Below are 14,513 nucleotides of genomic sequence, written 5' to 3'. Positions count from 1 at the left end.
TTAAAGCTCCCATTCTATGGTATATTGTTATAGTGACCTGAGCTAAGCAAAGCCCAAGCAAGAGATGGTGTGGTCCTGGACTAGAGAAAAGGTTTTTCTGTATGTTTCAGAACTAGATTCAGCAGGATTTTGGTGAGTAGGCTTGGGAAATGAGGAGGAGAGGTCAAATATATCTTCAAAGTTGTTAACATGGGTGACTGGGAAGATGGTTGTGTTAAGATTGGGAATACAGGAGGAGAAGCAGATTTTGTGGAGAACATAATGAGTTCAGTTTTGGACACTTAACTTTGAGGTGCTGCCAAGTATTTGCTTAGAGGTGTTCAGTCAGGTGATAAAAATGGATGAGTAAAAGCTCCCCAAGGCCTCCCCAGAATCTGAGCTGATGCCGGCACATTCTTCCCATACAGCCTGCAAAACTATGAGCAATTAAACCTCTTTTCTTATTAAATCACCCGGTCTCAGGTATTTCTTTATAGCAACACAAGAATTGCCTAGCACAAGTGTACTTACACAAAGCTAGATGGTATAGCCCACTACACTCCGAGGCTATATGAAATAGCCCATTGCTCTAGGCTTCAAACCTATACAGCATGATACTGTACTGAGTACTGTAGGCAGTGGCAACACCATGCTAAGCATTGGGTGTCTACATATACCTAAATGTGGAAAAGCTACAGTAAGGATACACTATAAAAAATTTAAAACAGTGCACCTCTGGCCGGGTGCAGTGGCTCAAGCCTGTAATCCCAGCACTTTGGGAGGCCGAGGCGGGTGGATCACGAGGTCAGGAGATCGAGACTATCCTGGCTAACATGGTGAAACCCCGTCTCTACTAAACATACAAAAAACTAGCTGGGCGTGGTGGCGGGCGCCTGTAGTCCCAGCTACTTGGGAGGCTGAGGCGGGAGAATGGCGTGAACCCAGGAGGCGGAGCTTGCAGTGAGCCCAGATCACGCCACTGCACTCCAGCCTGGGAGACACAGCGAGACTCCATCTCAAAAAAAAAAAAAAAAAAAAAAAAAAAACAGTGCACCTCTATAGGGCACTTATACCATGAATGGAGCTTGCAGGAGTGGAAGTTGCTCTGTGAGTCAGTGAGTGAGTGGTGAGTGAATGTGAAGGCCTGGGACATCACTGCACACTACCTTAATCTTTATAAACTCTGTAGGTGTAAGCTACATTACATTTATCTAGAAAATAATAAATTAACTTACAGCCTTCAATAATAAATTAACCTCAGCTTACTGTAACTTTTTTACTTTATACATTTTTAAATTGTTAAAAACTTTTTGACTCTTTTGTAATAACACTTAAAACACAAACACATTGTACCAATGAGCAAGAAATATTTTTTCTTTATATCCTATTTTTAAAGCATTTTTCTATTTTTAAAATTATGTATTTTTTTACATTTTAAACTATTTTGTTAAAAACTAAGATACAAACACAGACTAGCTTAGGCCTACACAGAGTAAGGACAATGACTCTCACTGTCTTCCACCTCCACATCTTGTCCCACTGGAAGGTCTTCGGGGCAGCATGGAACTGTCATCGCCTATGCTAACAATGCCTTCTTCTAGAATAGCTCCTGAAATAACTGCCTGAGGCTATTTTGCAGCTAACTTTTTTCTAAGTAGAAGGAGTACACCCTAAAATAACGATTAAAAGTATAGTGTAGTAAATATATAAACCAGTAACACACTTTATTATCATGATCAAGTATTACATACTGTATATAATTGCATGTGCTAGACTTTCATGTGGCTGGCAGCACAGTAGGTTTGTTTACACCAGCATCACTACAAACACGTGAGTAATGCGTTGTGCGACGACTTTCCCACAGTTACAACCTCTCTAGGTGATGGGAACGTTTTAGTTTCATTATAATCTTATGGTACTACCATTCTGTACGTGGTCTGTTGTTGACAGAAACATTGTTATGGAGTATATGACTGTATATTCGTCCCACGGAGGTCAAACGGGAGGGATTTAAAATATTTGCCGAAAATAATATAATCTAAAATTTTAAAAATTATTGGTTTTGTCAAGTGTTTCAAAGATGTCCAGTAAATAGAGGGAGGGGAGGGGAGGGGAGGGGAGGGGAGGGGAGGGGAGGGGAGGGGAGGGGGAGACAGGGATAGCCTTGACTATCCCTTGGGTAAGTGATGAATAATCTAAAACATTATATTTTATTTTAAAACAATTATGAATATATCACAGAGCAGAATGAAAGGTTAACATAAATTTTAAAGACTAAGAGAATTCAAGAAAAAGTATTTTCAGGTACATTTAGAACTAGAGCCCAGCAGCACGCATCCTTCTCTTCTGCCACTAGGGGCACTGTGCTGGGAAAGTCTGAGGCAGCGCCATCTCCCTGAGAAGATGCTCAGAAACCTCAGCTGAAGAAACTACCCCGTGAGCCTAAATACCAACCCAGGAATTTATAACCATCTTGGTCATCCAGCGACTTTTTTTCTTTTTAGAAAAGGGAAATTGTTGAAGGAAATTTAGGATTTTGCAGAAGTCACGAATCTTACTGGTTCCGAGGATTTCTTTTATTTCTTTAGAGGGAAATTATTTAGTGGTACAAAACACCTTTTAACAATAAGCCTATAAAGGAAAAGAAACATCCTCCCATTTGGCTGACTGAGAATTCAGGTAAGTGGCACTCTGGTCCTCTTGTCAAGTCATTCCAGTGATTGTGTGATCAGTGGTGACCTAGTATACTTTGTCTGAAAATATAGCATATCCTCATTCTCTGGGGCCTGATTATTGAAAATTGGCCACTACCATTTCAAGACCTTTTTCTCTACAAAATATATATGGTTCCTTAACTTGTCACATTTTTAAGAGAAAACCCAGAGCATGCACACAGCCCCTGTGGACAGTAGTCATCAGGACCTCCATTTCCTCAATGAGCTGGGCTAGATGATCTCCACGGTTCTGTCTTGAAGGGTCTCAGAGTCTCTAAAAGAATTGCTAGAATCAATGCTCTGCCTCACTTGCTATGACAGTTCATTACATTGATGGCCCCCAGTGAAACACCCCTCCTGGTGTACACAACTCCTGGAAGTCAGGACCTCATGTACTCCCCTCTGGCTTGGAGCTGTGACTTGCTTTAACCAAGAGAGTGCAGTGGAAGTGATGCTGCACCTGTTTCAGGACTCAGCCTTAATAAGACCTGGCAACTTCTACTTCTGCATTCTTAGAAACCCTGAGGTGCTATAGAAGATGTCCAGCCTCTCTGCTGGAGAGATCATTTGGAAAAAGCCAGGCCCCTGACTTCTCAAGACAAGAGAAGGGAGAGAGAGAAAGAGAGAGAGCGAGAGTGAGGTCCAGCCATGCCAGCACTCGCACTGAGCCTAGGCCACAGCTGTCCAGCTAGCTAAATGCAGTCATATGAGTGACCATTGGCAAGGCCAGCAAAAGAACCACCCAGTTGAGCTCAGCTCTAATTGCGGAATCATGAGCAAATAGACTGGTTATTGTTTTAGGTCACTAAGTTTTGGGATGATTTGTTACACAGAAAATAGCCAAAAAAGAAAGACAAGTATGATTCTATAAAACAGAGGTTGCAAGGATTGTATTATATGTCAAAGGTCTGACCCTTTTCCTTGTGGGGATGATAAAAGGTGGTATAGCTAATTTACTCCCAACCTATAACTGTATTAATCATCTTTTTATGCTTATTTTTGATGTTTTGATATCTTGGGGCCTTGCTGATCCTGAAGGGACTGCTCCTCCCAGGGACAGCCATGCCTAAAGATAGCAAATATGGGAACTTCCTTTTCAAATGCAGATCAACCAATCCGGAGCCTATACCCCCAAACACCCCCTTTATTAGGCTCTCACACTCTGGGTCACTGTCCACCTGCCCTAATCACCCCAAGGCCAGGAGCCAAGCAACTAGAGACAGCCCCTGTGCCCCAGAGCCACTAAAATGGTTCAAACCAGCTAGTCCTAAGCCTGCTTACCCTGCATGCCTGTTCCTTCATAGAAACCACAATAAAGGCTCTCGCCCACATCTTCCCCCCTCCCTCTGCCTCCTGACTGATCCCAGTGCTACTCCAGGTGCTCCTCCATGGTGTGGTGTGTCCCTCCCCTTGGGATCTGTAAGTGTAACAAACTATCTTTTCAATGACCAGTTGTTCCCTCATCTGTTAGCCTTGTCATTCCTGAATTATAATAGAATCTACATTTTAAAACAATAACCTTTGAGTATAATTGAGTGGGCAAATCCATAGCCAGTGTGACTCTCATAGGTAACTAAAATGGTCTAGGCAGAGGTGACTGGGAAGAACCAGAACATTGTGCCACTAAAAATAACGACTATTATTTTTTAATGTTCCCCATTGATCCTCTAGATAACTCCAGGAGGTGGATTTTATTGTCCCCAATCATCCAGAAGTGAAAATTAAAGCTTAGATTAAATAATATGCCACTAGCAAGTGGCAGAACTGGGATTCCAACCCAGTTTTCCTCTGATCCAAAACCGTAACTCTTTTCCTAAGCTGTCCCAAGGATCTTTGCTAGGCTTGCCATAGTTGGCCAACCCTTCCTATTTGTTACATGCCACCTTGGTAACTTTTTTGTCTTGAATTTTTGAACAAATGAGTTTTCTATTTTTAATCATCTTTTTCTGATTATAAAAGCAATAATTCTCATTGACAATATGAAATATAAAGAAGAAATGTAAAATCACTCATTTAAGCACTCAGAGGTAACCACTGTCAACATTTTGGTGTGTGTCTTTCCAGTCTTTCTTCCATGCATATTGTACAGATTTTACAAACTTTAGATTAAACTCACTATCTCTTATCACCTACTTTTAAATCTATCAATAGATTGGGAGCATTTTACCATGCCATCACATGTTCTCCTAAGATAGGAACTTTAATGGCTAAATTTTAGTTTCCCAGTTTACTTATACATTTATAAATATTTATAAATATTATAAATACAAAAGCCATTTATTCATCCTCCATTTATTTTCAAGTGAATTATTTAATATTTTGCTACTGAAAGTGCTTTGATGAACATCATCATCTGTCCTGATACATAATATTTTGTGAGCATCTCTGATTAAAACTTTAGGATAAATTCTTCAATGTCGAATTGCTGAGTCAAAGGATATGCGAGGTTTCTTTTGTTTTTTTTTTTTGTTGTTGTTGTTGTTCTTTTTTTAATTGAGACAGAATCTCACTCTATTACCCAGACTGGAGTGCAGTGATGCGATCTCGGCTCACTGCAGCCTCCGTCTCCCAGGTTCAAGCGATTCTCGTGCCTCAGCCTCCCGAGTAGCTGGGATTATAGGCACGCACCACCACATCTGGCTAATTTTTGTATTTTTGGTAGAGGCGGAGTTTCACCATGTTGGCCAGACTGGTCGTGAACTCCTGACCTCAAGTGATCTGCCCACCTCAGCCTCCCAAAGTGCTGGGATTACAGGTGTGAGCCTTCGCAACCGGCCCTGGATATGCACATTTTTAAGGCTTTTGATACTTGTTTTGTCAAATTTTTCTCCAAATATGTGGTACCTGTTTCCACTTATTCCAGAGTCCTTTGTTTTTAACATAATATGAATTCCTACTAGGGGCTGCTCTGTGTATATTTTTGCATGTGTGTGCACGTATGACTGAAACACACACAGGATCCTTTCCATACTCAGTTCAAACAGAGTGTAGTCTTTGATTAATATCTATAGTTGGCAAATAGAGAGGCCCCTTAGACTTGAAATCTCTATTCCAAAAGAGAAACTAGGTTTCTCAAAAGGGCTCACTAACCTGGTAGTGGAGTAACTATTGTTATTCAGTCATACAGAACGATGACACATGACTGCCTATATTGCTTAAACGACAGTTGTATGTGCACTCCTCCAAGTATATTCAGACTATGCGTACTGCACCTGTGTACGGTAAGTTCGGAGAGAAGGCCAGTAAGCAATGCATCCCATTTCCACAAAGGAAGGGTATCTGGAAGAGGTGGCATTTTAACAGATTCCAAAGAACTGAAGAGATTCACAGAGTCCCAGAATGCAAATAGAAGGCTGTATCACTCCTCCTACATCTATAGGCAAAGGAATATGCACTTACCTGGTATGACCTAAAGTGTCCCCCAAACAGACTCGTGCTCCCAAATATCACTACCAACACACACCAGCCTTCTGTGCCCTAAATTCTAAGTAGTAACACCTTGGCCTTCAAGCTGAAAGTTGCCTGTTAAGATGCAAATAGATGAGTCAGAAGGGCAAACCTTACAACATTAGCTGCATTAACAACTTAACTCAAATGAGCTTATCAAACAGCTGGAGTTCCTTACAGAGGCCCCAAGAAAATGAGATCGGAGTATGTGGTATTACTACTCAGTGTTCAAAGTCAAGGTAGAGTGGCAAAGAAGTTTACTGGATGACCATGGAGAGAAGGACAGCTCTGGTGACAAAAGAGACAACATAGAGTGTTTTTGACGACCCTGAAGAGAGTTTTAAGTGTGGTTTTCAGTGTGGTTTGGGCAATTAGTTGGACTTGTTGGACTGAAACTTTGAACCCATTCCCTGCTGATAACCACACTAGTTTGTAGCTCCCATTTCCTGCCAACGACAGCACTTCCAGCAGACAAATTATTCTAGGTGGCCTCACTTTTTTCTTCTTCCTCCCACAGGTATATACAGGTAAGTATCTGAGACCTGCAAAGATCAGGTCACATCTGTTAACAAGGCACTGGTTATATCAATGGCAACTCTGAGATGGTTTCTCTATGCTGAAGTAAGGCACTAAATACAATAGCCTCTTAACTGGCACGTTGTTATCAGTATTATTATGGCTTTCTCTTCATGCCTGTCACTGGATTATGGTAATTTTTTTTAGTCATAGGTTTTAATTGGAGTTGAAGTCTCTGAGTTACTGACAGCTCGGGAGAGCTGTAAATGCTCTAAGATTGACTTCCCACTGTCACAAAATCATAACACAAGCAAAAGGTAGAGGTTCTCTCAAGCCTCCTCATGCCAATTAGGAACAAAGCAACTTTCCAAACAGCAGGCTTCTTTTCCAGACTTCACACCAAAGGAGAGGGAGGCAGAAGGCACCCACTTCTCTCCTCATCCTTCCTCCAAGGTTCAGTGCAAGAAACAATGACCCTGGCAAAGACAATAAGAGAAGCAGATACTGCAATTTAGCTAATGGTATCTACAGGAAGCTAGAAATCATTCCTTTGACATGCTGTGATACTGAAACAGCATCAGGCCTTGGTGAGTTCTCCTGACCTCACAGCAGCTGCTCACAGACATTGCCTACGTTCACTCATTTGAATAACCACAATAGAGCTGGGAAAATGAGTCATGTTAACTGTCCCCTTTGGAGGTTATGAAACAGAGGCAGTGGCACCTCTGGCCTTGTCTTCTTGTCACCATGGAAGTTCCTTCCTGACCAAATGCGACCCCCAGCAGGGAGGCATCTAGGATTAGGCCAAGTGTTAGACAGAAAAGACTAAATCTCTTTTCTGTCACCATGGAGAAGTTGTATCAGACCACAGTACCAATCTTAGATAAACCCCAGCTATTTTTTCATTTTGGCTTCAGGGTCCTTCTACTTCTTCCATTTGCAACCCTTTCCCCCTTTCTAGTACCATCATCCTTAGGCCTCCCATGACCAGAATAGACAATTCTGGCATCTAACTTGTTAGTCCTTTATATCCATCCAAATCCTTATTTGTCTGAGGTCCTGTTCTCAATTTAACAGGATTAAAAACTCAAGTAATTATCACAGAAAGAGATGACCTGAATATATCAGCCAGGATAGGCTAGGTTATGCTGCAGTGATAAACAACCCTAAAATCTCAGTAGCAAAAACGAGGATTTCACACTCATTTTGGATATCCACCATAGGTTGCCAAAAGACTCTGCTCCCCAGAGTAACTCAGGAACCCAGGCCACCATCAGGGATCCAGATCACCATCTTAGAAGTCACCACCATCATCCCCAATAAAGGAAAGGAACTACAGTTGTATTCTGGCAATTAAATGCAGTGGCTGAGAAATTATATTACTTCCACTCACAAGTCATTGGCCAGAATTCATCACATGACTTCATCCAACCAAAAAGGGGCCAGGAATTACAATCCTCTTTTGTGCATCAGAAGGAACAGAGCTAGAAATATTTGATAGGTTGCATAAATGATTAACATGACAATTATTTTGCACTAAGGAAAAAATGAAGATTTGCACTGCAATTGCTGTTTGCTATTACAGTAAAGCTTACTGTGTTCAGTTCTCTTGTGCTAGGCGGGATTGACCAGATAATGGAAAAAAAAGAAAAACCTCTCCCCAGTTCAGACCCTATGCTTGCTTTATGTGCTCACAGTTCTCAAAGTGGTTTGCCAGAGTGAATCCAAAATTATATAAATATGTGCTGAAGATGAAAATAATAGGGATGAGAATATGTGCTAAACAACTTAAATTTGGTGGGGAGGAGGGAGGTACAATGGAAGGAGAATGAATTGGAAGCCTAGACAGAAAACTGAAAGGGATTTTGTACTTATCTGAGATGATAAAAACAAAGATGAATAAGGATAATTTTTGCTACTAGCTGCTAGCGTTCTGGAAGCATGAAAAAAAAAAAAAAAAAAAAAAAGCCAGGATGAAGATTGCATCAGTCTAAACATGAAGCAGTTCAGGCTTTGGCAGAGTCTGAAGGAAAGAGACATTTGAGATGGTGGTGGAAGAATAATGAATGCAAAGAGGTGATGGTGTGTGGAAGAATGGAGACGTTTGTTGTTCTTGTATCCAGGAGAACTGCTGAGCTTTAGTGGGAACGCCCTGCAGTGGCAGCACAATGTTCAGTTTCAGAAAACAGAATTGGCAGCAGAGTCATGTTCTTATGCCCTAGCAAATGCTATATATGTGCCCAGGGCAAAAACAAGCAAAGGAAGACACAAACCCGAAATATGACCAATATTTGAACACCTATCATCAAGGCCAAAGCAGAAGGGAGGAGAAATCTCAAAGATCTTTGTGTACCTTGTAGCAATTCCAGGGAAATGAGACTGTGAAGTGATCCCACATCCAATCTGTCAGCAAATTCTGTTGACTTTACCTTCAGCATATAACCAAAAGTAGAATCCACCTTAACACCTCCACCTGCCACCTTCTTCCAAGCCACTCTGATCTATTGCCTTGATTTGTGCGGTAGCCCAACTACTCTCCTATTTAAACCCTTGCCTCCCAATTGTGTGTTTTCTGTGAAGCAGCCACAATGATCCTTTCAAAATGTAATTTCTCTGCTTGAAACTCTCTGATGGCTTCCCATTCTTCTCAGAGGATCCCAAAGCCTTCCCTTGACTTAGAAAGCCATCTAGGATCCAGTCCCCCAAATATTCTGGGACCTCATGCCCCATCACTCCCTTTCTGCCCACTTGACTTTGGCCACATTAGCCTTGCTGTCCCCTCTGCCAAGCCTTCTGTCTCAGGGTTTTTGCACAGGCTGCCCTCTGTGCCTGGGGGGCTCTTCTCCCAGAGACCTGCATCAATACTGTTCCCATGCTTCCTTGGAGTCTCTGCCCAAATACCTTTTGATCAGTGAAGCGCTTCTTAACCATTCTATTTAAAAGAACACACTCCCACCCCAGCGCTGAAGGCCTTCCTAAACTATCTTTCCTTAGCTGGTTTTGAGTTAAATGGGTTGTCACATGTACTGATTTAGTTGTAGTTATAAGTACTCCAAAAGGGCAGGAAGGATTTTGCTTCATTTGTTCACTACTGTGACCCCAGCATCTAGAACAGGACCTGCCAACAGTGTGAGCTCAATAACTACAAGTTGATTGAACAGATTGAAATTCATCCCAACCCTCCCACCACAGGGATCTAGTGTCAAAGAGATATTCAAGGAACAAGGCGTCTCTCTCTCTCTCTTTTATAATACCCTGTGAGGATTCAGGGCCTCCTCCTCCTACCTGGTATCAGCTGCCATGGATACAGGTTTCTTGAAGGGGTCAAGGATGCAACAGATGCTTCATATTAGCTTTTATGTTCTCAATAAAATTAACAACAAGCAAACCTTGAGTAACAAAGCTATAATTCTGTCTTGCAATTCTGATTCGATACAGACTGTAAGAGCTTGGCTCTTGAGGCTAAAAGCTGTTTCCAGAACCCTCAATGGAATTATACCTCTGTAATTCATTTACTGTTATTCATTTTATGTATGTTTACAGATAGAGCCAAAACAATCATACAGCCAGCAAAACCAAAGCAAAGAAGAAAAGATACCTAGTGGTTTTCATTTTTAAATTACAATTATTATGTAAGTTACAATATTTTGCCACACTACAGCACTTCTAGGCTAAATAAGAAATACACTTAACAGCAAGGTAAACATAATAAGATAGCTTTTAAAAAAATGAATATTACCTTGCTCTGTCTTCAGGGATGTTATTTTCAATAGCAATATCAATTCACAAAGAAAAGTCAAGAGAATAATTATGGCTGTTTAGCCAATAGGGCTGGTACATGTAAGCAAGATCAGAAAAAGTACAGGATAATACCCTTGAAAGGCCTCTAAAGCTCTTGTCCCACCACAGCCATTTTCAACTACACAACCAAAAACAATCCAATAAGCTTTCATCATTTATGTCCAAATTTCTAATGAAACACGCCTCTTGAAAAATAAACAAGTATACAGATGGGCTTGGATAGATCTGGCATCAAATCGACATTTTATGTTTCTTTATTTTATTTCATTTTAAAATAATTTAGGATACTCAAAAGTGGTCTGTTAGAAAGAATTATTGGAGGGACAATAACATTTTTCTAGCACCAGACACAAACTAGATAATGATAAGATGTATACTCTTTCCTCACCCAATGAGCTAAAACTCCATTTAAGAAGGAACATCAAGGATTTAGAAGGTTCTCTTGTGTAGATCTCTTTCTTCTTGAGACAGGGTCTCTCCTGTCACCCAGATTGGAGTGTATTGGTGCAATCATAGCTCACTACTACAGGTTTAAACTCCTGGGTTCAAGTGATCCTCCTACCTCAGCCTCCTAAGTAGTTAGGTTTACAGGTGCATGCCACCATGCCTGGCTAATTATTTTATATTTTTTTATTTTTGTAGAGATAGTCTTGCTATATTGCCCAGGCTGGTCTCAAACTCCTGGCCTCAAGCAATCCTCCCCTCAACCTCCCAAATCACTGGGATTACAGGCGTGAGCCACCGTGGGTGACCTTGTGTGGATTTCTGTCTACAGGACACTTGGCTGCCACTTATAGCCTATTTCATATGTAGACTGCTGAACAGCCTCCATACAGTATGTATAAGATTTTACCAATGTTTTTCTTGTTTCAATCAGGCATGACCTTTAAATATATAAAACTGTACATAAAAAAGGTCCCCACAAGACTTCTGGAAGAAATGAGCAAATTCAATTCACAAATATTTTTGAGCACCTACTAAATGTGAAGCACCTTTCTAGGTACTGAGGATACAATTGTGAACAACATAGACTTAAAGCTCTTCAAGAAGCTTCTCTTCTAGTGAAATGGGGGACATGGAGAGGAGGCAAAATAAGTAATGATATATTTTTCAAGTGAGAACTGCTAGGTGCTCTAGGGAAAAATCAAGTGGAGAAGAGTCAGGGAAGGTGGGGCAGGGGTGCAACTGTAAAGAGAATTAGGGGAGACCTTGCTGGAAAGGAGACATTTAAGCAAAGACTTGATGGGCGCCAGTATCTAGATGAGCTTTCCAAGCAGAGAAAACTGCAAATGCAAAGATCCTGAGGTGGAAATGTGCCTGGCTGTGACTGAGTGGAAAGCAGTGGATGAGGTCGGAGAGATTGGGGGGCCATATCCTGCAAGTGACTTGACATGACCAATGTTTTCAAAGGATTACTGGCTGCTTTGGAATAGTTGGAGTGGGCTGGGGGCAAAAGTAAAAGCAGGGAGACCAGTTAGAAGGCTTTAGAGTGAATGCAGGTGGGAAAGTTTGGCTGCTACCCTTGGATCAAGGTGGTAGCCAGTGAGTGGTTGATATGATATGGCCAGATTCTGGATATCTTTTTCAAGTATACAAAATAGGACAGGGACAACAGGATTAGGACACTTCCAAAGATTCATATGGCCACTTTAGGTAGCTATGATCCTCTCCCCACTAGGTCCAGAGCAGTGTTATTTTCGACATCATTCACACACCAAAACTTAATGGGCATCAGTGAAAATGTTTTTTTTAAGAGACAGAGTCTAGCTCTGTTGCCCAGGCTGGAATGCAATGGCATGAGGCTAGCTCATTGGGCTCAAGCAATCCTTTTACCTCAGCCTCCTAAGTAGCTGGAACAGTAGGCACCTGCCACCACGCCCAGCTATTTTTTATTTTTTAAAAATATTTTTGTAGATATAGGGACCTTGCTTTGTTGCCCAGACTAGTCTTGAACTCCTAGGCTCAAGCAATGCTCTCACCTCAGCTTCCCAAAGAGCTGGGGTTACAGGCATGAGTCACCATGCCTGGTCTATCAGTGAAAATCTTAAAGGATAGCTCAGAAATGTGGGTTCTTTGGGAAGATTAAGAACCCATGTTAGAATGAAAGGGTTCCTGAGTCAACAGAGGTGTAATGTGTCTGCTGCTCAGTGTGCACACGTTGTTGGGGGGAAGCCTGTCACCCTGTCTCTCCTCTAATCACCCTTCCTCTCGCTGACCCACCGTGAGTCTGGGAGCTGTGAGCAGTGGAGCCATAGAGCGCTATTACTGTGCTCAACAATCCCCAGTTTACTTTTGGAGAGGCCTGTGAAACTCCCTCCTCCTTCCTTCTTCTGATCTGCTTCCTCTCTGCTTTGCTTTTCCTCCTCTGCCTCTGTCAGATTCCCCTGGGAAGCTCAAGGCACCAAGATGCTGTCTCAGGCTCTTGGCAAGACTGACCTCCATGGAGACTGTGCTTGGGGTTTTTCCTGTGCTCTTGTCTGCAGTCTGACATCAGTTTCAGTAGTGTCTCCGCCAGGAGTGGCACGGCCCTGCCTTACACTTTCCTGTATTTCTTCTCTTGACCCCTGGGTAAGGTGAAGCCCCAAACCAAACAGGACCTGGCCTTAAAAACTCCAGGATCAACTCAAGACTATTGACAGTGTGGCCTTCCTTGGGGCCTTTAACTTAGATGCTCAGCGTGCCATGGGCCTGCTCCTACCAGGGAGGAGGAAGAAGTCAGGCATGCCCTTTCCAGCAGCTGGGTTCCATCTTCCAGGTTGCTTAGACCTTTTCGTGAACAAACCCTCCTGGCACCAGAGATCTGCAAAAAGTTGTCATTATTTTGGCTCCTGATGGCTTTAAAAATACAGCTAAGATTTTATACTGCAGATCATGTGGGCCACGGAAACCTGAATTTTACTATTTAGTTTGTAAACCGTGCCTTTTAAGCATATGCTGCGGCAGATGGTAGGTGATATTGTGGTGTGTTTAGTTAGATGGGATCCTTGCTAAAGCTCGCCCGTCCCATCTGCATTCTCTAAAGGCCAGGACATTCTGTTACCTGAGCTAAGAAATCCATCAGAACCAAGAAGACGTTTAAAATGGTAAATAATAATAATGGGTCTGTGCTGGGTGTGTGCTAATAAAAATGCAGAGCTTCTCTACCCTGAGTGGAAAAAACCAAGGTAAACCCAGTATCGGCAATTCTTCCAGAAAGGCTGTCACTGTGATCTGTGAGGCACTATCAAGATGAAATTGGAACCAAGTATACTTTATTCAGGACATCTTTGAGATAAAAAATATAATGCTCCTTTTCTCTCTTTGTGACATTGTTCGCAAAGATGTGATTTGGCTGTTAAAACCACTTGCACTGTATCTCAAGGCTAAGGCTGACAATTCAAATAAAAGCCTCTCTCTCTCTCTCTCTCTCTCTCTCTCTCTCTCTCTCCTCTCTCTCCCTCTCTCTCCTCTCTCTCTCTCTCTCCTCTCTCTCTCTCTCTCTGGTTTGTTTTCTGAGCCGCAGCTAGCTGTCATGGCCATCTACACAGTGGGGCACCTGGGAAGGGGTGAGGCGTGTGCGTGGCCTGCCATCACATCCCACCTGACTCCATGCTTCTGAGCTCCACTTAACTTTCCGGAGCTCTGGGAAATTTTTGTTTTGTTTTGTTGGATGACCTCAAAAACAGGTGCAGTGTTAAAAGGCAAATGATGGTGTTTAATTTTTAATAATGTTATTGTATATGCTTTGTAGAAAATTTAGAATACATATTGGTACAAAAAAAGAAAATAGGATCCCATCATTTTAGATTAACACTGTGAATATTTTAATGTATTTCCTTCTGATCTTTTCTCAATTCAATATGTGTGTGTTTTGTTGGTTTGTTTTTGTTCATAAAAGGGGTGGTGTGTTTGAATGAACAATTTTGTGAATTCCTCATTAACAATTTATGACAAACATTTTCCAACAACATTTAATTCTCAACAGATGTGGGCACACTACTTTTTCCCATCATCATTAATCTGCAGAGAACACCATTCCAGATGAGTATCTCTGAATTATCATAAATCACTTTAGAA

General features: G+C 41.8%; 1 long non-coding RNA gene across 1 annotated transcript in view; it reads right to left on the bottom strand.

Moving 5' to 3' along the window:
• Window positions 1-6,769, bottom strand: part of LOC135971022 (uncharacterized) — a 31,511-nt gene extending 24,742 nt beyond the window's left edge. The window contains exons 1-2 of the long non-coding RNA XR_010587043.1: window positions 6,636-6,769; window positions 6,093-6,215 (exon numbers count right to left, since the gene is read on the bottom strand). This is a non-coding gene — a long non-coding RNA (uncharacterized lncRNA). The remainder of the gene's footprint in view (window positions 1-6,092; window positions 6,216-6,635) is intronic.
• Between the last annotated feature and the right edge of the window lie 7,744 nt (window positions 6,770-14,513).

Source organism: Macaca fascicularis, chromosome 5 (genome assembly GCF_037993035.2).
Source record: "Macaca fascicularis isolate 582-1 chromosome 5, T2T-MFA8v1.1".
Lineage (NCBI taxonomy): Eukaryota > Metazoa > Chordata > Mammalia > Primates > Cercopithecidae > Macaca > Macaca fascicularis.
This window is presented reverse-complemented; position numbering and strand designations above follow the sequence as displayed.